The sequence below is a fragment of the Amblyraja radiata genome, chromosome 20 (genome assembly GCF_010909765.2).
Source record: "Amblyraja radiata isolate CabotCenter1 chromosome 20, sAmbRad1.1.pri, whole genome shotgun sequence".
Taxonomy (NCBI): domain Eukaryota; kingdom Metazoa; phylum Chordata; class Chondrichthyes; order Rajiformes; family Rajidae; genus Amblyraja; species Amblyraja radiata.
The window spans coordinates 45,943,324-45,970,939 of record NC_045975.1 but is presented as its reverse complement, the minus strand read 5'-3'; the positions used below and the strand labels follow the sequence as shown (position 1 = coordinate 45,970,939).

Below are 27,616 nucleotides of genomic sequence, written 5' to 3'. Positions count from 1 at the left end.
AGATAGGTCATGACACACAACCGCGGCTCTGGCGGGTAAGCCCGGAACACCACAACTGGATTGGCTATACCTGGCCTGCTCTGTTCTACCAGACCCTGGATGATAAACGAGATCTGGTCTGGGGTGGTCACCATGTTGTCCAGTCGCAATCGATGTAGTGACTGGACCCTCTGAGTGGATACAAGTGCCATCAACATGAGCGTTTTCAGGATAGTTTGTTTGAGGCTGAGGGATCTGGCTGGTGGCCATCCCCTGAGGTACGTCAGGACCACACTGACATCCCATAAATGGGTATACCTTGGTCTAGGGGTTTGATGTTATAGATGCCCTTCATTAATTTGACCACCAGTGGATGGGATCCCATCGGCTGTCGTCCTGGTGCTGGTTTCAAATAAGCAGACAGGGCACTCCTTGCTGTGTTGACGGCACTGTAGCTGATTCCTCTTTGTGGTGTAGGTAGGCCAGGAACTCCAGTGCGTTGGTGACTGTTGCTGTTGTGTACGTGGTCCTTGTTTCCTGGCAGTACTTCTCGCATTTCTTGATGCTGGTTAAGTACTGCTTCTTAGTGGATGTTCGAAAGGGATGCTGACATGGTGTTTCAACAAACATGTCATGCAGTACTGGGAACCATGGCTGTGTATGCCAGTCGGGTACTATCAAACCCTGATGCAGAGTCCATCTGTATTTTTCGTAGTACCTGACTGATGAGGCAGAAGGGAGGGAAAACATAGAAGAAGGAATTTCCCCAATCCAGCGTGAAGGCATCTACTACCGCTGCTGCCTCTGGGTCTGGTTCCCAAGCGACATGCATAGGTATCTGGTGATTTAGCCTTGATGCAAATAAATCGATATCTGGCGTGCCATATAGCTTGATAATTTTTGCAAATACTTTGGGTTTTACATCCATTCGATGTTGTCATTGAATTTGCGTGACCTGGTGTCTGCCACTGTATTTAGCTTACCTGATAGGTAAGTTGCTGACAGCCAAATATGTCTTTTTGACACACCATTGCCAAATTGTGTTGACCAATTTGCCGCATGATAACGATTTTATGCCTCCCATATGGTTAATGTAGGCCACCACCGTAGTATTATCCATTTGTAACCGTACATGCAGTGATGCATATTTGATATATATGCTTTTAATCCATAAAAGGCACCCAACATCGCTAAATAATTAATGCCCCATGTAAGTAGTAATGATGACTTTAGGTTAGTCCATCTACCACCTGTTAGATAATGATAGGGCTGAAACTATGCCAACTGTTTTGATATAGTTTCAGTGGGTAATTTCATGACCCGATCATAATGACCTGCATGATATTTTAATGCCTGTACCTTTGCTCTTTGTAGATTTTATAATGTAATGCTGCTACCATTTTCCCAATTACTCTTGCTACTTGTCGAATAGTTGGTTGCTCATTGACCATTAAATTGTGGCATAATTGTGCCAATTCAACCGTTTTGTCTTTTGGCAAAGTTACAGTCATATGGACTGGATTAATTGTGAAGTCTAAGTAGTCCATGATAGTGGATGGCTTCAACTTTGATTTATCTGGATGTAAAACAAACCCCAGGGTTTCGAAAACTGTTTTGTAGCTGAAAAACAGCTGACATAGCCAATTCCATGGTCTTCTTATTAGTTTTGCCAGGGCTGGTTTTAGTATCTTGATGAATAACCTTGAGCTGACGTTACCCCATGGGGTAATGCTTTAACTGTCATAGTTGCCCCATCCAGGTAAATTGTAGGTATCTGCGTAGATCCTTTTGAATGGGTACTGAATAGTAAGCATATTTGAGGCCAATGGTTGCCATAAAGTATCCTTTGAAATTAGATTCCTTATTTTACATATTCTTGTAGGCACCAGACCCACCTACCTCCATGGATATGGGCATTTCTTCTGTCTCTTCCCAGACCAGCGAGACTGGCGCGTTGTCTGACGTGGCGGTGATGTTGGGGGGTGGCGCATTTTCCATGGGGTCTCGCTCTGGGCCGTGGTCTAAAAGACTCCCGGGCATAAAAAAATGCGGCCCCCGAGCTTTCACCAGTCACATATGGTAGACGTCGACTGGTGGACGCGATGGGGTGCTGCCGCTTGGGTATTGTATTTTTGGGGGTACACAAAATTGCTGGAGGAACTCAGCGGGTGCAGCAGCATCTATGGAGCGAAGGAAATAGGCGACGTTTCGGGCCGAAACCCTTCTTCAGACTGATGGGGGGTGGGGAAAGAAAGAAGGAAAAAGGGGAGGAGGAGGAGCCCGAGGGCGGGGGGAGGGGGGGGTGGGAGGAGACAGCTAGAGGGTGAAGGAAGGGGAGGGGACAGCACAGGCTAACCAAATTGGGGGAATTCAATGTTGATGCCATAAGGGCGCAAGGACCCCAGACGGAATATGAGGTGCTGTTCCTCCAATTTCCGCTGTTGCTCACTCTGGCAATGGAGGAGACCCAGGACAGAGAGGTCGGATTGGGAATGGGAGGGGGAGTTGAAGTGCTGAGCCACCGGGAGGTCAGGTAGGTTAAGGCGGACTGAGCGGAGGTGTTCGGCGAAACGGTCGCCCAACCTACGCTTGGTCTCACCGATGTAAATTAGCTGACATCTAGAGCAGCGGATGCAGTAGATGAGGTTGGAGGAGATACAGGTGAACCTTTGTCGCACCTGGAACGACTGCTTGGGACCTTGAATGGAGTCGAGGGGGGAGGTGAAGGGACAGGTGTTGCATTTCTTGCGGTTGCAACGGAAAGTGCCCGGGGAGGGGGTGGTGCGGGAGGGAAGGGAAGAATTGACGAGGGAGTTGCGGAAGGAGCGGTCTTTGCGGAAGGCAGACATGGGGGGAGATGGGAAGATGTGGCGAGTGGTGGGGTCACGTTGGAGGTGGTGGAAATGGCGGAGGATTATGTGTTGTATTTGCCGGCTGGTGGGGTGAAAGGTGAGGACCAGAGGGACTCTGCCCTTGTTGCGTGTGCGGGGATGGGGAGAGAGAGCAGTGTTGCGGGGTATGGATGAGACCCTGGTGTGAGCCTCATCTATGGTGGCGGAGGGGAATCCCCGTTCCCTGAAGAACGAGGACATTTCCGATGCCCTGGTATGAAATGTCTCATCCTGGGAACAGATGCGGCGTAGGCGGAGGAATTGGGAGTAGGGGATAGAGTCTTTACAGGGGGCAGGGTGGGAAGACGTGTAGTCCAGATAGCCATGTGAGTCAGTGGGTTTATAATGTATGTTGGTCAGGAGTCTGTCCCCTGCGATGGAGATGGTGAGGTCAAGGAATGGTAGGGAAGTGTCGGAAATCGTCCAGGTGTATTGGAGTGCCGGATGGAAGTTGGTGGTGAAGTGGATGAAGTCAGTCAGTTGTGTGTGGGTGCAGGAGGTGGCACCAAAGCAGGGGTTTGCTCATCCTGGGGCCTGCCCTCATGAGGCCGAAAGTTTTTATTCCCATGAGATTTTTTGCCAAAGAGCTGTGAGGCTGACTCAGTGGCTGGGGTTTAGCACAACCCAAATTCGGGATTTTAGGGCAGGTCTTATGATTTATATACGGAGGTAATTTATCTCACTCTGCGTGTTGCACAACAGTGTGAGAGTGATTTGTTAGTTAGTGGTCATCTCCGTATTGTCCACAGAAAACGAGCAAATGGTGTGATGGCTGACGTCAGGAGCCTGAGGATCCGCTGCAGTATCAGCTCCTGGTCCGAGTATTTGTCCCGAAGTGCCCCCAGATTTGGCTGTTGAGTGCCGGCACTTTGAAGGACTATAATTCATTGGAGCTGTACATTTTAAGCCTTATTAACCACCTGCTCCAGTAGGTGCCTGTCGGAGAGGTGGTCAACGCTGACCGTTAGTTTTTAGGCTCTAATGGCCTTCCTGCACGTGGGGTAGCCACGTAGCGGTCCACACACACCCAGCAGCTCTTCCTGTTCCTGCACCCCTGGCATACTCCCGAATTCTTCAGCCAGCGACCCCCACTTCATGACCAGCCCAGCCCTGGTCACCCCAAAGCTAACCACACTAAGGAGGAAGCGATGGGCAGTGCCTAGGTACTGTGGAGGGTATGCCTGAACCCTCCAGCGAGACTGCCCCTCACGTAGCGTGTCTCGCAGGAGCTCCTGCTCCAGGAGCCGCTCCAGCGGCTCAGGCGGCTGTCTCTCTCCCATGCGTGTGGAGAGACGTCCCCTCCGACAAGTCGGAAGCCACCTGGATGCCTCTTCGGATGGCTAAACATCCAGCCCGCAGCTCAGGCACTAGCGGGACTGGGCTCGGCGCGGTGATGGGGATAGCGGAGCGCCCGGTAATTGTTCCTACCGCCTGTTACTGCCCCCCCTGCAATGGAACGCTCCTCCGCTGGAGTCGAGCGGGGGACAGGTTCTTCTAGAGCTTTTGTGCCTTGTAGAAGCGAGAGCGCCCCTCAAGCAGCGCGTCTCGCAGGCACCTGCTCCGAGAGCTGCTCCAGCGGCTCAGGCGGCTCTCTCTCCCCCCGTGCGGGTGGAGAGACGTCCCATCCCAAATCGGGAAAACACCTGCCGGATGCCTCTTCGGGTGGCTATGCGTCCAGCCCGCTGCTCAGGTACTAGCGGGCTGGGCTCGGCACGGTGTCGGGGAATAGCGTAAACGCTCCTACCGCCTGTTGCTGCCCCCCTCCCCGACGGACAACGTTCCTCCTCGAACGGGGGACAGTTTTGTTCCAGAGCCTTTTCTCTGCCTGTAAAACACAAGCAGAAAAAGGCTCCCCTGTAATAGAAACCCGACCTCAGGGTACTCACCTGACGGTCCGTTTCATTCTGTAGCGGGAGCGCCTAATTCCCGCTGCAGCCGCTGTTGCACTGCTGGCGTTAATGCCGCGCATGCGCGCTGAGCGGGTTCTTCACGTAGTCACTCACGTGACTCCGAAGTAAAATGTACAATTATATGTATTGTGTATTATTTACATGTTATGTTCCAAATTTCAGGTCAGGTTGACCTTCAATGAAACACCTTCAATATATTAAACACACGAGTGAAAACATTGTACAAAAGAAAGATTTAAATATCAGAACACCATAATCCAGTAACTAGATGAGATGAACCCATCATTAAACTATCAAACAAATCTCCCGCCAACGGACCTGCGCCCCACTATTACCCTATTAATATGGTTACTTTTACTTGCCCCTCCCATTTAAAAAAAATAAAAGTATCCAGTTACAAGTAGCAAGCTTTCCACAATATTATTTTTGTTTGAACCAGTCTGAATTATTTTGTACACACAAGAACTGTAGCTGCTGGCTTATAAAAAAGATACAAAGTGCTGGAGTAACTCAGCGAGTCAGACAGTATCTCTGGAGAACATGGATAGATGATATTTTGGGTCAGGATCCTTCTTCAGATTGACCCGAAATGTCATCTATCACTGTTGTGACTTATTTTGTTTTTTTTTGCAAAAGATCATGGAGACAAGACCGGGAACAGAAATACGCAACTGTTTTCATATTAATTTGTGAAAGAGAGGTTGAGAAGAGTATAGTTGTCCACATGAAACATAAAAATGATGTTAAGAGGCAAACAGTATAAACAAGTGGCATTATTCAGGAATCAATTTTCCACATGAGAAGATCAGAATTTGCAAGAATTTTACTTACAGTTGCTCAGTGGAATTTAAATTATATACCAGGTTTTACCAATAAATCAAAATATATTTTGTGCAAATATGTAATCGAGCATTTTCCCCAAAGTAGACCAAATTATAATAGAAACAGCTACATTTATATTTAAATACTAGACCAAATGGGATATGTTGGGTCCCTTCCCCTCAACGTGCAGTTGCGGGGGGGGGGGGCGGCCTGAGGTGTCACACACACTAACCACCCCCCAAACACACACTAACCACCCCACACACTTACACACACACTAACCACCCCCTAACACACATACACTCTAACCACCCCCCTTGATATTATATTAATACTATACTATCACACGGGAGGGCTGGTCCCCCAATGCAATATTCTACCTCTCCACCAATTCCAATATTGGTGGCCAGTGGGAGGGGGGGGGCTTTCTGGAGCGCTAGTATAGGTGTTGTGGGCTGATGGGACTGGTTTCCAGAGGGCTAGAGGGCTAGTCACTGAAGCCTGTTGTGCTGGCAGCTCACTCACGCACGGCTGGTGGGCTGGCAGTTGACTCACGGCTATTCCTTGAAATTCCATTTCAAGCAGGGTGCAAAGCCACCAAATTCAAGTGCAGTTTCTTACCACTTCAAGCAGGGTGCAAGGCCACCAAATTCAAGTGCAGTTTTATACCATTTCAAGCAGGGTGCAAGGCCACTAAAGACAGCGACTCGTGCCTCTCCCTCCTCCATCTTGCAAAGACTGAGCTACGCCCACACTTCTGGGTTTTATAGTCCCTTCCCCCCTCCCACCAGAAGGGGCGTGGCCTTCATGGCGTGGTTGACAGGAGAAAGAATCTCAACATTTTATAAACACTAATAACTCTTTTATTTTTCATCGATGGGAAAAATCCTCGGCATCTGATGAGCGGAGGGGGACTCTGAGTAAGATGGCCGGAATACACAGCCGTACGTGGTAGCGTTTTTTCTAAAATCAATATAAAGCGCAAACAGGAAGTGGTCAAGATTAGACTTTAAATTATATGGCAGGCAAGGCAACTTTAATTAGGCAAGGCAACTTTATTTAGGCAAGGCAACTTTAATTAGGCAAGGCAACTTTAATTAGGCAAGGCAGCTTTAATTAGGCAAGGCAACTAATTGGGCAAGGCAACTTTAATTAGGCAAGGCAACTTTAATTAGACAAGGCAACTTTAGCATTTCCAAACCAAAGGCAACAGAGCTTCAGCGTTTCCAAACCAAAGGCAACACAGCTTTAACATTTCCAAACCAAAGGCAACACAGCTTTAGCATTTCCCAACCAAAGGCAACACAGCTTTAGGATTTACAAACTATATTTTCAAACCACATTAAGGGAACTGACAGGTCAGTAAAACCACTCACAGTTTAATATACATGTATTCAGTGTTATTCACTGCTCAGACTGAGAGACGTGACCCTCTCGCTCCCTCATCTTGCAGAGACTGACTGAGGCACTCAACACTTCCGGGTTTTATAGTCCCTCCGGAAGGGGCGTGGCCTTCAGGAGAGAGGATCTCAACATTTTTCATCGATGGGAAAAATTCTCTTGTTCTGAGCAGTGGAGGGGGACTCTGAGTAAGATGGCCAAAAATCACAGCCGTAAGTGACCGCTTTTATTTCTAAAATTAATATATAGAACAACAGGAAGTGGTCAAGATCAGACTTTTAGTAATATAGATTATTCGTTTGCACCTTTTATTCCTTCCCCACCCTATCCACTCACGCATAGCCCCAAACTCGCAGGCCCATCTACAGTGGGAGAAGGAGGGGAGGGGGGCAGAGAGAGAGGGCAGAGACAGAGAGAGAAGTGGGGCAGAGACAGAGAGAATGGGGCAGAGACAGAGAGAGAGGGGCAGAGACAGGGAGAGAGGGGCAGAGACAGGGAGAGGGGCAAAGAGAGAAAGAGCAGCAGAGCAAGAGGGGGGAGAGGATGGGGTAATGGAGGGGGAGACTGGTTGTTGGAGAGAGGCGTTGGAGATAGGGGTGAGAGGGAGGAGGAGGAGGAGAGGGAGGGGGGAGAAAGGGAGTGGGGGGGAGAGGGGGGAGAGAGAGGGGAAGGGGTGGAGAGGAGATAAGAGGTGGGTAGTGGGAGGCGAGAGGGGGACAGTGGGGGAGAGAGAGGGGGGAGAGAGAGGGGAGAGAGGGGGTAAGAAAGGGGGGAGAGAGGAGGGGAGAGAGGAGAGAGGCTGGGGGAATGGAGGGGAGGGAGGGGGAGAGGAGGGGGGATAGGAGGGGAGGGGGATAGGAGGGTGGAGGGGAGGGGGGAGGAGAGGGGGCGGGAGGAAGGGGAGTGAGGAAGGGGAGAGAGGAGGGGGGGGAAGGAGCAGGAGAGCAGGGCGGGCGGGCGTCCAGCCGGACAGCGGGTGTCAATCAAGGGACTGCGAGTTTGGTGGCTTCAATCCAGAACCTGACTTGCTCGTGTTTTGAATAACGGGGGGCGAGGAGGGGAGAGGGGAGGAGGGGGGGGAGAGGAGGGGGGAGAGAAGAGGGTGGGCAGAGAGGGAGCGGGCAGAGAGGGAGGGGCGGGCAGAGAGGGAGAAGGGGCAGAGAGGGAGGGGTCAGAGAGGGAGGGGGCAGAGAGGGAGAGAGGGCAGTGAGGTAGGGGGTCAGAGAGAGGGGGGCAGAGAGGGAGGGGGGCAGATAGGTAGGGGGAGCAGAGAGGGAGGGGAGTGCAGAGAGGGATGGAGGACAGAGAGGGAGGGAGGTCAGAGAGGGAGTGGTGTAGAGAGGGAGCAGGAGGTAGAGAGGGAGGGGTTAGAAAGGGAGGGGGAGGGGATAGAGGCAACACCCATCCAGGTCGTAGAGCAGCAGCAGCCTCCCCACCAGTCGCTGGACTCACAGACTCAGCCCTGCCTCCTCACCCCGGTGATTGACAGCTGGTGCCGGAGGGGGCGTTACCTTCATAGTGGCTGACAGGTGAGATGACCAATCTGCTGATCTCCCGATTTGTTAAAGCTTCATAACTTTTGTAATATTCCACCGATCCAAACAAAACTTGATGCGCTTGGAGCAACGGTGGGTAAGGTGGCAGAAAAATCCTAGCGATATAGGGTACAGGTTTTGCACAAATTTTTTAAAAATCGCAAACTGGAAGAGGACACAAAGAGAGTTTTAGTAATAGTAATGGCCCCAGTTTTGCTCAGGGGAGTTCCACTGATGATGTTTTCATTAGAGAGTTAAATTTAGCTCTTTGGGCTAAAGGAATCAAAGGATATGGGGAGAAAACAGGATCAGGGTACTGATTATAGATGATCATATTGAATGGCGGTGCTGGCTTGAAGGGCATGTTTTTCTATGTTTTCCTTGCATTCCTTGTGACAGCACCACCCCACATCAACATGAATACCCATTAATGAAAGAACTATTTTGGCAATTAGCTCACAGCACTGTGAACAGATTTCTCCTCCCATAATCTGCTCCCTGGTAATACCATGGTCATTCCATATTATCTAAATGGTGGCCGATTAGGAAAAGGGGAGATGCAGCGAGACCTGGGTGTCATGGTACACCAGTCATTGAAAGTAGGCATGCAGGTGCAGCAGGCAGTGAAGAAAGCGAATGGTATGTTAGCTTTCATAGCAAAAGGATTTGAGTATAGGAGCAGGGAGGTTCTACTGCAGTTGTACAGGGTCTTGGTGAGACCACACCTGGAGTATTGCGTACAGTTTTGGTCTCCAAATCTGAGGAAGGACATTATAGCCATAGAGGGAGTGCAGAGAAGGTTCACCAGACTGATTCCTGGGATGTCAGGACTTTCATATGAAGAAAGACTGGTTAGACTTGGCTTATACTCGCTAGAATTTAGGAGATTGAGAGGGGATCTTATAGAAACGTACAAAATTCTTATGGGGTTGGACAGGCTAGATGCAGGAAGATTGTTCCCGATGTTGGGGAAGTCCAGGACAAGGGGTCACAGCTTAAGGATAAGGGGGAAATCCTTTAGGACCGAGATGAGAAGAAACTTTTTCACACAGAGAGTGGTGAATCTCTGGAACTCTCTGCCACAGAGGGTAGTTGAGGCCAGTTCATTGGCTATATTTAAGAGGGAGTTAGATGTGGCCCTTGTGGCTAAAGGGATCAGGGGGTATGGAGAGAAGGCAGGTACGGGATACTGAGTTGGATGATCAACCATGATCATATTGAATGGCGGTGCAGACTCGAAGGGCCGAATGGCCTACTCCTGCACCTATTTTCTATGTATCTATGTATTCATAGATACTATTTTCTATGTATCTATGTATGTTCCTAAAGATTGATATGCAAAGCAAAGTTTGATAAGCAAGAATTTCATTTTCCTATCTGGGACATATGACAATAAAACACTCTTGACTTGAAAATCCCGCTTTGCAAGGCTTATACATTATTTGTGAAGTGGCAGCTTGCTGCAGATATTTCAAGGAAGTTAATTTGTTGAAGATCAGGTATACAATGACATACATCTTAAGTATGTAAAATTGAACTTACACTCTGAAAGATTACAAAAATGAGGAACTGGTATGCGTAACTATTGTAAAGTAAGATAAAAACAAAGTGCTAGGAATACTTGAGTAACTCATCAGGACAGCAGCACCTCTGGATAGTAGTTCTTGGTTTCCTTCTATCCAGAGATGCTGCCTGTACCCGCTGAGTTACTCCAGCATTTTGTGTCTATCTTCGGTGTAAACAAGCATCTGCCGTTCCTGACAAATGCCAGGTCAGTCACCATTCTGTGTAAAGAAAAGTTCAAGTTTCAGGTTATGACCTTTAGAAGGTATGGGCAGATATAGAACCCAACATTACAGAATGCTTTGCATTTAAGCTCATCACGCACATCATGCCAAATTTATTCTCATTTATCACAAGGACTTGTGGGACTTTCTAAATCAGGTGATTTTTCAAACTAGATGATTTTCAATATATAGAACATGAAAGCAAACAGCAAATCTTGGTTCTGGTTATATCTCACCACAACAACATTGTCAAAGAGTAAACCACACAACATCAGGAAACTACTGAATTCTGGAGCAAAAAGAATGCTGCTGGAGGAACTGCTGGTCAGGCATTATCCATGGAGGGAAATGGACAGTTGATGTTTCCGGTCTGGATTACAGTATCTTTTGAAAGGGAATTCTTGTCAAAAAAGCAGAATATTTTTGCAAATTCTAAACCTGGCTATTTTGGTGGTGTTCAACTTTGGCAATCTGCAAGGTTGTTTGTAAACATTGACTGTCCAATTCATCCACATGCTCAATAATTTCAGCTGAATGTCCGACTAAGCAATGCCACAATTTTTATAAATGCATCCCTTTATAATAACTTTATCCCTTGCCCCGTAACTTAGAAATATTAAATTCCAGATTCTTAAGCAATATACTCAGTTTTAATTTCTCAATGACTGTCATCAGTGACATAGTTTTCTCTCAATACATCTAATTTTTTTTCAAGCTTTCAGCTCTGCCCTGATATCTCATCATAGAGCTGATGTAATTTGTTTGATTTGTATTCATCCTGTGAAGGAATATTAGACAATGTTATTGACACATTTTTGGTGTGCAACAAGAGAATCTATTTCACAGTCAGCGGGTAAGTGTTAACAATCCAATAGGTTTCTGCGACTGACTACATGAAACCTTGCACATTGTGGACATACTGCCCTCGTAAACAATATTTTATTGATAAATATTTTGCAGTCGATCAATTAATGCACAGTATTAGGTTGGAAGACAAATCAATCCCCAGGCATCCACATTAAATTGACTCTGGTAATTCAGATGTGCCCGATCGTGACGACTGATGGGATTTCTGTGCACATTTTTCCATTCCCCTGGCCAGGTTTACAAAGCTGCTCTGATTTGCTCTCTCAAAACAGCAAAATTTCTATTATTTCTAACCAAAGATTTCCCCTTTTTAAAACTGTAAACTGAAGGCAATAGATAATTGTTGACATTTTCACTTCTAATGAAGTGAAAGCTGTTAGGAGTTTTTAATCTTCTGGGGTTAATCCCACCAGGTGCAACGGTGGGTGTTGTTGTCTGATTGAACCAGTGCTTCAGGCAGCAGGATATTCTTGGCTGCATGTCACAGGTGAATATAGAGCCTGGGGAACGTTTAATCAGATTATCTATAATAGCTCTACATGATCTTTCTACACAGCACTAGTTTTAAATGAAAATTTATTGAAATTTAACAACTCCGAAATTCAAACTATTTTTTTTACGGCAAGAGTAAATAAGTTAACTTAAGGTGCACGAACAGTAATTATTCATTATAATTAATTCATGTGTATTGAATTTCAGCAGTTGCCAAGGGCTTTTTTTAAATTGCATAGTTGGCAACCAATGGTGATGTTATCATTTAGTGATGTCTCCATGTCAGCCATACTCCACGCCGAGGATTGTAAATTATGTTTTGAATAAAAATGGGAAAAAGGAAACAGATTTGGCTTCCATATATTGGGGCGTACTGCCATTTATTGTCAACCTCACATGTGGCAGAAAAACAGCCCAGTGAGGATGCAGCCGGCATTTTATCCATCACTGTCAGTGATGAAATGAATTGTCTAAAAAACAACAGATAAATAGGTAAAGGATACACCATGACCAAAATCTAGAGGTGGTCAATAACAACAACACATGCACATTCATCCAACTTCCTCTTTCTTCATCCCCTCACCCTTCTCTCTATCCACGTCTCATTACCACAGTGTGACGTTGTTGGAGGGCAGTTTCCCAGGCAATTGTTCCTAAGCGCATGTACAATGAATCTCGAATAAACAAGTTCTCCTTAAAAACAAGTCAACTGCAGAAATCTAGCATTTATTTTATGACATTTAGCAATGGAAAATGTTTACCAGAAAATACAACTGCAACTTATATTAAACGGCTCAAAGGTTTTTTTTATGGATGAAAGCAAAGGGCGCCGCCAAACATTGTCCTTTAAGGTGATCAAAGTGCACATTGCATCGTCAAAAGCTTTAAATGTGAATTGTGACTGCATTGCTCTGTGTTCAATGTTTGAAACACCGCAATAGCCCTGCATCCATCAACAGCCTATTTAAAGCACACAACAGCCAATGGACTTGTCAGAACCCAGAGCATGCCCACCCTGTACAGATTCAGGTGAAGAGTATGAATGAGACCACATACACGGTATGGTTGATCATCTGAAACTATTAGGAACAGATTGCAATGTGCATATATTTGCCTGCAAATATGAGTTAAGTTGTTGTTGGTAACAATCTAAATTGTTAACATGTTTTGCCTTGGCAGTAAATTGGTTGTCACCAAAAAATTGAAAATGGAATATCCTTGATTTTTTTAAAAACCTTGTCATAAGAATGATTGAAATCCACTGTGTGTGAATAATCAGGCAGCTGCCACATCATCACTCAGACTCACTCAAGGGAAGAGAGTCGCTGCCATTAAATAGCACAGTCCCTGGCAGCCACAGGAGGCAGCTTTGGCCTAGTTTATGATGCTCCAAATACACACTGTACTTTGAGCAAACCCACACCTCCCCGTCAGTCCAAAGCCAGCTGTAACCTGAATAAAATAATCCACAGGTGCTTCAATATGTGCTCAGTGTTGCCAGTGATGAACTTTTTGTTAATATATTAAATAGGATTTATAAAATGCAATGTCCCAGTGGAGACTCTTGAGATCATGCGTAATGTTCTTGTTATAATGAGAGCTAACATGAAGGTTGTATGTCACGATTTCTGTCGATAAATAATTAATGGTCTCTGTGCACCTTGATGTATGATATATAACAGGAAATTGTCACAGATGTAAGAGAGATCGGTGATAGGAAGTGCTCAGTCCAATTTCCCCAAGGAAATGGGGGCAAGTACCGGTACGTAAAAAGCAACAAGTGGATTTAAACTCTAAACAATGGTTCTATTGTATCAGCAGACTTAGTTTAGTTGAGGCCCACAGCCCACCGACCAACGATCCCCACACATTAACACTATCCTACACACACTAGGGACAATTTACATTTATACCAAGCCAATTAACCTCTGGAGTGTGGCAGAACACCGAAGATCTTGGAGAAAACCCACGCAGGTCACAGGGAGAACGTACAAACTCTGTACAGACAGCACCCGTAGTCAGGATCGATCCCGGGTCTCTGGCAATGTAATGCCCCTGTCCCACTTAGGAAACTTGAACGAAAACCTCTGGAGACTTTGCGCCCCACCCAAGGTTTCCGTGTGGTTCCCAGAGGTTTTTGTCAGTCTCCCTACCTGCTTCCACTACCTGCAACCTCTAGCAACCACCTGCAACCTCCGGGAACCGCACAGAAACCTTGGGTGGGGCGCAAAGTCTCCAGAGGTTTCCGTTCAGGTTTCCTAAGTGGGACAGGGCAGCAACTCTACCACGGCGCCACTGTATAGCTCCAAACATGCTAATGTAACCGTTTCTATCCAAATTATTAACATGCCTGATTCTCTCAGATGTTTCTTAAAGATTTCCACATCATTTGGATTACAATGACTTTTACATTATTTAAATCTCATCTTCGGATAAGAACGTACAAGGCGTGTTTAGTAAGTTTGCAAACAACACTCAAGTGTAGATTGTAGTTGTTGACGATGGTTATCAAAAGTCACAACAGGATCTAGATCAGTTGGGCAAGTGGGCAGAGGAATGCTTAATGGAGTTTAATGCAGATAAATATGTTGCATTTTAAGATATTTAACCAGGGCAGGAACTTCACAGTGAATGGTAGGGCTCTCGGTAGTGTTGTGGAGCAGAGAGATCAAGGAATGTAAGTACATACAGTTCCCTCCATAATGTTTGGGACAAAGACCCATCATTTATTTATTTGACTCTGTATTCCACAATTTGAGATTTGTAATAGAGAAAATCACATGTGGTTAAAGTGCACATTGTCAGATTTTAATAAAGGCCATTTTTATACATTTTGGATTCACCATGTAGAAATTACAGCAGTGTTTATACATAGTCCCCCCCATTTCAGGGCACCATAATGTTTGGGGATACAGCGTGGAAACAGGCCCTTTTGGCCCACCGGGTCCGCGCCAACCAGCGATCCCCGCACATTAATACTATCCTATACCCACTAGGGACCATTTTTTTAAACATTTACCAAGCCAATTAACCTACAAACCTGTACGTCTTTGGAGTGTGGGAGGAAACCGAAGATCTCGGAAAAAACCCGCGCAGGTCACGGGGAGAATGTACAAACTCCGTAAAGACAGCACCCGTAGTCAAGATCGAACCCGGGTCTCTGGCGCTGCATTCGCTGTAAGGCAGCAACTCTACCACTGCGTCACCTTGCCACCCTTATTTAGTATTTTGTTGCATATCCTTTGCATGCAATGACTGCGATTCATGGACATCACCAGGTGCTGTGTGTCTTCTCTGGTGATGCTCTGCCAGGGCTGTATTGTAGCCATCTTTAACATGCTTGTTTTGGGGGCTTGTCCCCTTCAGTTTTCTCTTCAGCATATAAAAGGCAAGCTCGATTGGGTTCAGATCGGGTGATTGACGCGGCCACTCAAGAATTGACCATTATTTAGCTTTGAAAAATTGCTTTGTTGCTTTAGCAGTCTGTTTGGGATCATTGTCTTGCTGTAGAATGAACCGCTGGCCAATGAGTTTTGAGGCATTTGTTTGAACTTGAGCAGATGGGATGTGTATATACACATCAGAATTTATTATGCTACTACCATCAGCAGTTATATCATCAATGAATATAAGTGAGCCAGTACCTTCAGCAGCCATACATGCCCAGGCCATAACACCCCCACCACCGTGTTTCACAGGTGAGGTGGTATGCTTTGGACCTTGGGCAGTTCCTTCTCTCCTTGCCATCATATAACATATAACCATATAACAATTACAGCACGGAAACAGGCCATCTCGGCCCTACAAGTCCGCGCCGAACAATTTTTTTTCCCTTAGTCCCACCTGCCTGCACTCATACCATAACCCTCCATTCCCTTCTCATCCATATGCCTATCCAATTTATTCTTAAATGATACCAACGAACCTGCCGCCACCACTTCCACTGGAAGCTCATTCCACACCGCTACCACTCTCTGAGTAAAGAAGTTCCCCCTCATGTTACCCCTAGATGATAATACTGAGCCAGATCGAAAGGGCATGTTTCACCGTACTGGCAACACTGAAAGTAACAGGTGATATCTTTCCCATTAAAGCATATGCAGTCATACTCTGAAGAGCCACACGTTTCACTTGTGAAATCTTAGAACACGTTTACTTCTCAGGTTGTTGCAGGTCCTCATTCAACAGAGGCTGATCTTCCCGCCCTTTATTGTTATAAGATATCAAAGCTTGGATTTTCTGTTGTTGGTACTGACGCGCCCGGTTGTACAGAAATACTCCGATGATGACTAAAGCAGTCCCGAAGGCTGAGTAGGTGGTGATCTCTGATATAAGTTCATCTTCGTTTCATCTGTCCACAAGACTTTTTTCCAGAACTGTAGTTGCTCTTTTAAATACTTATTAGCAAACTCTAACCTGGCCATCTTATTTTTGCAGCTAACCAGTGGTTTGCATCTTGCAGCGTAGCCTCTGTGTTTCTGTTCATGAAGTCTTCTGCGGACAGCAGTCATTGACAAATCCACACCTGACTCCTGAAGAGTGTTTCTGATCTGTCGGACAGGTGTTAAGGGATTTTTCTTCACTATAGAGAGAATTCTTCTGACATCAGCTGTAGAGGTCTTTAATAATAATAATAATGGATGGGATTTATATAGCGCCTTTCTAATACTCAAGGCGCTTTACATCGCATTATTCATTCACTCCTCAGTCACACTCGGTGGTGGTAAGCTACTTCTGTAGCCACAGCTGCCCTGGGGCAGACTGACGGAAGCGTGGCTGCCATTCTGCGCCTACGGCCCCTCCGACCACCACCAATCACTCACACACATTCACACACAGGCAAAGGTGGGTGAAGTGTCTTGCCCAAGGACACAACGACAGTATGCACTCCAAGCGGGATTCGAACCGGCTACCTTCCGGGTGCCAGCCGAACACTTAGCCCATTGTGCCATCTGTCGTCCCTGCGATTAGTAAACTCACCAGTGCTCTCTTTCTTCTTAATGATGTTCCAAGCAGTTGATTTTGGTAAGCCTAAGGTTTCGTTAATGTCTCTAACAGTTTTATTCTTCTTTCTCAGCCTCATAATGGCTTCTTTGACTTTCATTGGCACAACTTTGGTCCGCATGTTGATAAACAGCAATAAAAGTTTCCAAAGGTGATGGAAAAAACACTAGCAAATTTGCAGATGACACAAACCTGGGTGGCAGTGTGAACTGCGAAGAGGATGCTAAGAGGTTGCAGGGTGACTTGGACAGGTTGAGTGAGTGGGCAGATGCATGGCAGATGCAGTGTAATGTTGATAAATGTCAGGTTATCCACTTTGGCGGCAAGAGCAACGAGGCAGATTATTATCTCATTGGTGTCAGATTAGGAAAAAGGGAAGTGCAATGAGACCTGGCTGTCCTTATACAACAGTCACTGAAAGTAAACATGCAGATAGATACAGCAGGAGGTGAAGAAAGCTAATGGCATGTTGGCCTTCATAACGAGAGGATTTGAGTATTGGAGCAAAGAGGTCCTTCTGCAGATGTACAGGGCCCTGGTGAGACCACATCTGGAGTATTGTGTGCAGTTTTGGTCTCCTAATTTGAGGAAGGACATCCTTGCTATTGAGGCAGTGCAGCGTAGGTTCACGAAGTTAATCCCTGGGATGGCGGGACTGTCATATGAGGAATTATTGGAAAGACTGGGCTTGTATTCAGAAGGATGAGATGGGATCTTATAGAAACGTATACAATTATAAAAAGACTGGACAAGCTAGATGCAGGAAAAATGGTCCCAATGTTGGGGGAGTCGAGAACTAGGGGCCACAGTCTAAGAATGAAGGGGAAACCATTTGAAACTGAGATGAGAAAAATCTTATTCACCCAAAGAGTTGTGAATTTGTGGAATTCTCTGCCACAGAAGGCAGTAGAGGCCAATTCACTGGATGAATTTAAAAGAGAACTAGACAAAGTGGGACATGTTGGGTCCCAGTCACACGGGAGGCCTGGTCCCACAACGCAACCCGTTCCCCCAACGCAATATTCCTCCACTCACCCATTACCCCTAACTGCGCAGGCACGGCTCAATTCCCCTCATCCCCCAGCACTCCCTCCCCCTCATCTTCATGTGTGGGAGGGGAGGAGTGGAGGGGGAGGGAAGGCGGGGTGCGAGTGGACAGGGAGGTGTAGGAGGGGGTAGATGGTGGTGTGGGAGGAGGGGGAGTTGTGAAGCCGGGGGGATTGTGGGGGCGGGGGGATTGGTGTGGGGGGGGGTTGTTGTGGGTGAGGTTCTTGTGGGGGGGGGTTGTTGTGGGGACGGGGGGATGTGGGCCAGGGGGCTTGTGGGGGGAGGGGTGTGTGGGCGTGGTGGGTTTGTGGGGGGAGTGGGGTGTGAGTGGGGGGAGTGATCTCGGAGAAAAGACAGGGAAAGAGACTAATCCGCGCGGCGCAGACGGACAGAAGAGATCAATCACCCAAAGCGCCTAACTGTGCAGGAGCAGCTCGTTTCCCCTCATCCACCTGCACTCTTCACGTGTGGGAGGGGAGGGAAGGGGGTGTGTGTGGAGCGTGAGAGTGTAGGAGAGGGAGGAGAGGGTGGTGTGGGGGAGGGGAGTGTGCGGGAGGGGGGTGTGGGGGAGGGGGGGTGTGTGGGTGGGGGAGAGGGGTATGTGGGGGAGGGGAGTGTGGGGGGGGGGGGTGTGGTGGAGGGGGTAGGTGGGGGAGAGGGGTATGTGGAGGAGGTGGGTGTGTGGGTGAGAGGGGGTGAGAGGGGGTGGGGAGGAGGGGGGAGGCAGGGAAGGGGGAGGGATGGAGGGGTGTGTGTGGGGGAGGGGTGTGTGGGTGGGGGCGTTGTGGGGGATTTATGGGGGGGACGACTCAGAGAAAAGATGGGGCAGAGGGTGTATCATGGCGGAGGGGGGCAGGAGCTCCCGAGGAGAACCAGAGAGGAAGGGGCTGTTGCTGACGGTGCGCTGAGGACTCACAGCGGGCGCTGGTCGCTGGACTTTCTCCTCCGCCGGTATCAGTCTCCGTTTTCTGTCTGGTGATATCTCCAACTCCGTGCCGGGTTGGGTTGGGCCGAGCCGTTTCCAGTTCCTTAAATTGTGTCTGGTTGGAGACCAGGCCATCCGGAGCCTCACTCAGCTCCAGTAGAGGCTCCGTTTTCAGATTGGTGACATTGGCGACTCCGCGCCGGGCTGGGTTGGGCGGGGCGGGAAAATTGTGTCTGGTTGGAGACCTCCGCCGGCCATCCAGAGCTTCCCACATCTCCAGTAAAGACGTGATGGCGCAGGAAGGGGCGGACCGTCCCGCACTGACAGGAGAAAAAACCAAACCAGGCAGCGCCGTTTGGCAGGAGCGGAGATCAATCTGCGCACACACGATTTTTAAACCTCGCTAACTTTTACATTAGACCCCCGGTCGGAACAAAACTTGGTGCACTCGCAGCACAGGAAAACGGTGAGTATGCTGGCGAAAAATCGTAGCGCTATCGCATACTGTTTTTGCGCAAATAGAAAGACCGTGCAAACCGGAAAATAACAAGATCAGAGCTTTAGTTATGTATAGATTAGATTAGATTAGATTAGATAGATAGATTAGATAGAATAGAATTAGATTATGTATTAGAATATTAGAATAGAATTAGAATAGAATTAGAATAGAATTAGATAGATAGAAGATAGAATTAGAATTAGATTAGAATTAGAATATTAGAATAGAATTAGAAGAAAGATTAGCTAGACAGATAGAACTCTTGGTGCGAGAGGAATCAAGGGGTATAGGGAGATGGCAGGCACGGGTTACTGATTGTGGATGATTAACCATGATCACAGTGAATGGTGGTGCTGCCTCGAAGGGCCAAATGGCCTCCTCCTGCCCCTATTTTCTATTTCCAAAGACGTACAAATTTGTAGGTTAATTGACGGTATGAATTTATAATATAAAACTGTCCCTAGTGTGTAGGCTAGTGTTAATGTGCGGGGATTGCTGGTCGGTGCAGACTCATACATCAAAATGCCTGTTTATAATAGCGTACTGTATCTCTAAACTAAACTAAAGTGCAGATTTATAGATGAATTGGCTGCTGTAAATTGCCCTAACGTGTCAGGAGTGGATGAGAATGTGAAATTACCTAGAACTAGAGTGAATGGGTGATTGATGTTCGGCCAAATGGCCTGCTTCCATGCTATATCTGTAAACCAAAGATGACAAAGGGGATGGATGAAGGTAGGGTGCTGGATGTTACATACATTGATTTTGGTAAGATTTTTGATAAGGTCACTCATGGAAGGCTCCTCCACAAACACTTCATTAGCTTGCCCTTCCCAATTTCCGAATACTAGATCCAGCATTGTCCACTCACATGTGGGGACCTCTATATACTGTAAACTGAAAAAGGAGATCAGAAGGGCAAAAAGGGGCCAGGAGGTAGCTCTGGCCGGTAGCATTAAGGACAATCCCAAAAGATTTTATAAATAGATAAGGGGGAAAAGGGTAACCAGAGAGAGAGTGGAACCTCTCAAAGAGGTCACCTCTGTGTGGAGCCACAGCAGATGGGCAAGGTCCTCAAAGAGTATTTCTCCTCTGTATTTACCGAGGAGAAAGACAGTAGGATGGAAGAAATTGGGGCACTGGAAGTGTCTTGAGCGCAGTCAGTGTTACCATCGGAAATGTACTGAAGGTACTGTCGTGTATGAAGGTAGACAAATCTCCAGGGCCTGATCAGTTATATCCGAGAACATTGCGGGAAACTAGAGGGGAAATTGCGGGGGCCCTGGCTAAAATTTACAAGTCGTCCTTAAATACAGGAGAGGTGTCAGAAGACTGGAGGGTGGCAAAAGTCGTGCCTCTTTTCAAGAAGGGCTGCAGGAAAAATGTTGGGAACTATAGGCCGGTGAGGTTAGTTAGTAAGTTACTGTAGTTGGTAAGTTACTGGAGAGTATTCTGAGTGATAGGTTAAACAGGCATTTGGATGGGCAAGGGCAAGGGCTGATTAGGGATAGTCAGCATGGGAGGTTGTGTCTCACAAATCTGATTGATTTTTTTGATGAGCTGTAGATGTTGTGTACATGGAATTCAGTAAGGCATTCGACGTTCCGCATGGTAGGCTGCTCTGGAAGGTTAGATCACATGGGATCCAAGGAGAGATAGCTCCATGGAAGGAAGCAGAGGGTGATGGTGGAAGGTTGCTTCACTGACTGGAGGCCTATGACTAGTGGTGTGCCTCAGGGTCCATGCTGGGCCCATTACTGTTTGTCATCTACATCAATGATTTGGATGAGAACATACAGGGCAAGATTAGCAAGTTTGCTGATACAAAAATGAGTGGTTTTGCAGACAGTGAAGACGGTTGTGAAAGATTGCAACAGGATCTGGATCAACTGGCCAGGTGGACAGAGGAATGGTTGATGGAATACAGAGAAGTGTGAGGTGTTGCATTTTCGGACGTCAAACAAGGGCAGGACCTACAAAGTATACGGTAGGACTCTGGGTAGTATTGTAGAGCAGAGGGATCTAGGAGTACTGGTGCATGGTTCCTTGAAGGTTGAGTCGCAGGTAGATAAGGTGGTCAAAAAGGCTTTTGGGACTTTGGCCTTCATCAGTCAGAGTATTGAGTATAGAAGTTGGGAGGTCATGTTGCAGTTGTATAAAACGTTGGTGAGACCATCTTTAGAATATTGTGTTCAGTTCTGTGCACCATGTTATAGGAAAGATATTGTCAAGCATGAATGGGTTCAGAAAGATTTATGAGGATTCTGCCAGGACTAGAGGGTGTGAGCTATAGGGAGAGGTTGAGTAGGCTGGGTCTATATTCCATGGAGCGCAAGAGGATGAGGGGGGATGTTATAGAAATGTACAAAATCATTAGAGGAATAGATTGGATAGATGCACAGAGTCTCTTGCGCAGATTAGGGGAATCGAGGACCAGAGGACATACCAAGGGGCGGGGCGCTACTCTGTGAGCGACTCGCGGCGCGTTGCTCCCGTATGTTTGTATGTGGAGCCGCGTCAAAGAAGATTTTCTGTTGCGACAGACAATAAAGTTTTCTGAATCTGAATCTGAATAGGTTTAAGATTAAGTGGAAAAGATTTAACAGGAATCCGAGGGGTAACTTTTACACACAAAGGGTGGTGGGTGTATGGAATAAGCTGCCAGAGGAGGTAGTTGAGGCTGGGACTATCCCATCACTTAAGAAATAGTTAGACAGATTAGATAGGACAGGCTCGGAGGGATATTGACCAAACGCAAGCAAGTGAGACTTGTGTAGCTGGGACATTGTTGGCCGGTGTGGACAAGTTAGGCCGAAGGGCCTGTTTCCACACTGTATCACTTTATGACTATGACTCTACGCTCATCAATCCTCTTAGTAACCTCTTCAAAAAACTCCATCAGATTTGTTTTTTAGCTTAGTTATTAATTTAGAGATACAGTGCAGAAACAGGCCCTTCAGCCCACCGAGTCTGCACCCACCTGTGATCCCCACACATTAACACTACCTATGCACACTAGGGAAAATGTTACATTTATAACCAAGCCAATTAACCTACAAACCTGTACATCTTTGGAGTGTGGGAGGAAACCGAAGATCTCGGAGAAAACTCACTCAGAACACTCTGAGAACGTACACACTCCGTACAGACAGCACCTGTGGCGAGGATCGAACCTGGGTCTCTGGTGCTGTAAGGCAATAGCTCAACCTCTGCGCCACCGATTTCTCAAAACGGAACCCATGCTTGTTCTCCTTAATGCCCCTGTCCCACTTAGGAAATCTGAACGGAAACCTCTGGAGACTTTGCGCCCCACCCAAGGTTTCCGTTCGGTTCCCGGAGGTTGCAGGTGGTTGCTGAAGGTTGTATGTAATGGAAGCAGGTACGGAGACTGACAAAAACCTCCGGGAACCGCACGGAAACCAGCCCCGCACAACTCCAGACGGCTCCGCGGTTGGAAGTGGGACCGGCCCCGTGAGGCCGTACAGCTCAAGCCACCACGTTTGGCCGCGCTAGACGCATGCAATCGCATGCTGGTGGGACAGGCCCTTTACTGCAGAAAGACTCTCCAAACAGAGGTCTGTAACTCCCCACCTCATGTCTCCAAAAATACACCTTGCCCCAGTTTAGAACCTGAACTTGTGGACCAACCCTATTCCTTTCCATAACTACTTTAAAACTAGCAGACAAAATGTGTAGGAAGGAACTGCAGATGCTTGTTTAAACCGAAGATAGACACAAAATACTGGAGTAACTCAGCGAGCCAGGCAGCATCTCTGGACAGCAGGAATGGGTGACGCTTCGGGTCGAGACCCTTACTAGAGTTATGCTCACTGATCCCAACATAGTCTCAACACTTTCCCTATCTCGTTCCCCAAGAGGAGGCCTAGTGTTGCGCCCTCTCTAGTAGGGCCCGCTATATTTTGATCAAGAAGGCTTTCTTGAACATATTTAACAAATTTCACAAGCCAACAACTTACAAGAATGAGACCGTACCTTACTTTTGCAGTCACTTTCTACTCAACCTCAAATTCTCACCAGTTGCCCTTAAACACAGCACTTGCACGTTAATAGAACCTCTCCATTATAGCGTCACTTCTTCTTGGCTGCTGTGCCTCTCAATGAGCCAGTGGTCTTTTACACCTTGCTGCTACTACTCTGCTCTGCATCCTAGATGGATACTCACTACATATCACCATCTGTCAATCCATAACTGACAACTTCACCTTCATGCAACAAATGCTTTAGCGCTGTTTATTACATGACTTTACTCATATATCTTGCCTTCTTCTCTATTCCAAAAGTATAGAACACTGGGAGATCTGTTTCCCATAGATTGCAAATATCTGCCACCACCTTGCAAGCGATCCTAATCTTCCAAGAACTCTGCTAATCCCCTCTCCAAGTGAAGATACAGGTTTACGTGGAACACTAGCTATTGCAGATCCCGGCCCTTATCTGAAATTCAGGCCACAGTAAAACATCACAATTAGCACCTAGCAACCCGTAGAACGCTGCTCTTATTCACACATCGTTTGGACGAGCTTCAATCTTGTGACAACAATCTCTCAACTGCAAAAATCACGACAAGCAGCTAAAAGGCTTCAGTAATTATGAGCCATTTTCATTGTCATGTTCATGGTTTTCTCGGGTGTTTGGGGCTAATTTTCACACGTAAACTCCAGAAAGTTCATTATTACATTGCAAAGGCCAAAATAAATGTTAATAGCATGAATATCAATGAAATTGACAACCTGGCATGAGGTACTTATGTGCAACATTTAAAGAGAAGATGTGTAGGAAGGAACAGCAGATACTGGTTTACACCAAAGATAGACATAAAATGCTGGAGTAACTCAGTCGGACAGGCAGCATCTCTTAGGGGAAGGAATGGGTGATGTTTTGGGTCTCATGCCGAAACATCACCCATTTAAAGAGAAGAATTGATCTCATTTTAACTGCAGCACACACACACACACACACACACACACACACACACACACACACACCAACACCCCCCCCCACACACACACACAAACACATCCAAACACACACACACACACACACACACACACACACACACACCCCCACACACACCACACACCACACACACACACCCCACAGATCACAAACACACACCACGCACACACACACCCACACACACACACCCACGACCACACACACAAACACCACACACACACAACACGCCACAACACACACCACAACACCCCAATAAACCGACCCCCCCCACACACCCCCCCCCCCCACACACACGCACACCCACACACACACACACACACACACACACACTCCCACACACACACACAACACATACACACACACACACACACACACACACACACACACACACACACACACACACACACACCCACACACACACACACACACCAACCTCACCCTTCATTCCATCAAGACATAAAACATGTGCTGATTAATATCTAGCCACGTGTATCTCGTGGCATCAACTTGTCCACCTCTTGCAAAAATGATTCAAGTAAATTGGAAATGAATCAACATTCAACATTGTAACATTGCCCATTGGCACTGCTGGAAGCTGCTAAGGAGCAGAATTCCCAATAGACATTTTTAACAGTTGACAACATTGCAAACCAAGCACCAGGAATCTATGTAGGAATGAACTGCAGATGCTGGTTTAAACTGAAGATAGATGCTGGGGTAACTAAGTGGGACAGGAAGGAATGGGTGAAGTTTCGGGTCAAGAAAGAAGGGCTTCGAACCAAAACGTCACCCATTCCATCTCTCCAGAGATGCTGCCTGTCCCGCTAAATTACTGCAGTACTTTGTGTCTATCACCAGGAATCTATCATATACTTATTTTGATCCTATATACAGAGCATTCAGAAAGTATTCGGACCCCTTCACTTTTTCCACATTTTGTTACATTGCAGCCATATTTTAAAATGGATTAAATTCGTTTTTTTTTTATTATCAATCTACACACAATCTACAATCTACCCCAGAATGAAGAAGCGAAAACAGGTGTTTAGAAATTTTTGTAAAGTCATTAAAAATAAATAACTGAAATATCACATTTACATCAGTATTCAGACCCTTTGCTATGACACTCAAAATTGAGCTTAGGTTCATCCTGTTTCCATTGATTATCCTTGAGATGTTTCTACAATTTGATTGGAGTCCACCAGTGGTAAATTAAATTGGTTGGACATGATTTGGAAAGGCACACACCTGTCTATATAAGGTCCCACAGTTGACAGTGCATGTCAGAGCAAAAACCAAGCCATGAAGACAAAGGAATTGTCCGTAGACCTCCGAGACAGGATTGTGACGAGACACAGATCTAGGGAAGGGTATAAAACAATTTCTGCAGCAGAAAAGCACAGTGGCTTCCGTTATTCTTCAATGGAAGAACTTTGGAACCACCAGGACTTTTCATAGAGCTGGCTGCCCGGCCAAACTGAACAAACAGGGGAGAAGGGCCTTGGTCAGGGAGGTGACCAAGAACCCGATGGTCACTCTGACAGAGCTCCAGAGTTCCTCTGTGGAGATGGGAGAAACTTTCAGAAGGACAACTATAACTGCAGCACTCCACCAATCAGGCCTTGGTAAGGCCATCAAAAAGGCCAAAAGGGACTTCTGCTCCAAACTGGAGGATGAGACAGATGTTCGGCAGCTGTGGCGTGGCCTGAATGCAATCACCTCCTACAAGGCGAAACCAGGAGGCAGCTCGAATGTCGGCGAAACATCACTCCCTGACGAGCTCAATGCGTTTTACGCACGCTTTGATAGGGAGAATACTGATGTGCCTTCCCGATCCCCCATTCGCTGTGATGGCATTTTAGTCTCAGTCACAGAGGCCGACGTCAGGAAATCCTTCAGAGGGGTGAACCCCCGAAAAGCACCTGGACCTGATGGTATACCCGGTCGTGTTCTAAAAACCTGTGCGGACCAACTGGCTGGAGTTTTTACGGACATTTTCAACCTCTCACTTCTGAGGTCTGAGGTCCCCACCTGCTTTAAAAGGGCATCAATTATACCAGTGCCCAAGAAGAGTAAGGTGACGTGCCTCAATGACTATCGACCAGTGGCACTAACGCCGGTGGTGATGAAGTGCTTCGAGAGGTTGATCATGGAGCAAATCAACTCCTACCTCGACAAAAACCTGGACCCACTGCAGTTCGCTTACCGCCACAACAGATCAATGGTGGATGCGATCTCGCTGGCCCTCCACTCCGCTCTGGACCACTTGGACAACAAAAACTCATATGTCAGGCTGTTATTCATCGATTACAGCTCGGCATTTAACACAATCATCCCCTCCAAGCTGGTTACCAAACTCGCAGAACTGGGTCTCTGCGCATCTCTCTGCAATTGGATCCTCGACTTCCTCGTTCACAGACCACAGTCTGTTCGTATTGGTGGAAATGTGTCAGCCTCGACAACAATCAGCACGGGAGCACCTCAAGGCTGCATGCTCAGCCCCCTGCTGTACTCACTCTATACCCATGACTGCGTAGCCAATCATCAAGTTCGCTGACGACACCACTGTTGTGGGGCGTATCACTGATGGGGATGAGTCCAAAGGTTCAAAGGTTCAAAGGTTATTTATTGGTCACATACACCTAGGTGTAGTGAAATGCTTCTTGCCAATGCAGCACATAAAGAAAGAATACAGACATAACATTAATAAGAGATTTAAACATAAAGAACATCCCCCCACAATGGCTCCCACCATAAGGGAAGGCACAAAGTCCAGTCCCCAACCCCAGTTCACCCATAGTCGAGCCAATTGAGGCCTCCACAGTTGCCTCCACGGAGGCCCGATGTTCTAGGCCGTTCTCGCCGGGTGATGGTGCTCCGGCGTCGGGAGAATCCTCACAGCGGCTTGGGAACCCTGGAACGGCCGCTTCCGTACTGGAGGCCGCGGCTTCCAAAGCCAACAAGGCTGCGCCGGTTGGAGCTCCACAACTGGCGATCTCGTCGCGAGATCCCAGGCTCCCGGTGTACAGTTCGGCGCCGCCGCCCGCAGCTGGTCGCTCCACAGTCCCGCAGCTCCGCGATGTTGTTCCCGGCGGTCTTCAGCTCACCGGAGCTCCAGCGCGGCGACCCGGACAAGGCATCGCCCGCTCCACGATAGCGCTCCAGCGCTGTGCCGCTGCCGAAGCCGTGGTTCTGGGCGGTCCCCGACAGGAAACGCCGCTCCAGGCCCGCTGGTAGGCCGCGAGGACGGGTCGAAACTGCAGCCCGGAGAAAAGCTGCCTCTCCGACCAGGTAGGGACCCTGAAAGGTAGTTTCCCCCTCCCCCCCCCCCCCCCCCCCACCCCCCACCCCCCACATAAAAAAGTCTAGAACTCCAGTAACAAAAACACTTTAACTAACTAAAAATAAAAAATAAGATGAAAAGACAGACAGCTGCCGGCTGGGCAGCCACGCACAGGTCAGCGCCCCCGTCAGAGTATA

At 47.3% G+C, this 27,616-nt stretch overlaps 1 protein-coding gene and 2 long non-coding RNA genes across 6 annotated transcripts in view; 1 reads left to right on the top strand and 2 right to left on the bottom strand.

The window, feature by feature from the left end:
- Positions 1-27,616, bottom strand: part of LOC116984370 (tripartite motif-containing protein 66-like) — a 270,505-nt gene that overhangs the window by 207,883 nt on the left and 35,006 nt on the right. The gene's annotated exons all lie outside the window — the stretch shown is intronic.
- Positions 537-15,780, top strand: LOC116984373. Its single transcript, XR_004415002.1, has 3 exons — positions 537-547; positions 9,335-9,337; positions 15,694-15,780. It is a non-coding gene; the product is annotated as an uncharacterized LOC116984373 (long non-coding RNA).
- On the bottom strand, positions 4,327-16,007 carry LOC116984374. The gene is made up of 3 exons (XR_004415003.1): positions 15,794-16,007; positions 14,955-14,965; positions 4,327-4,337 (listed from the first exon to the last, which is right to left on the bottom strand). It is a non-coding gene; the product is annotated as an uncharacterized LOC116984374 (long non-coding RNA).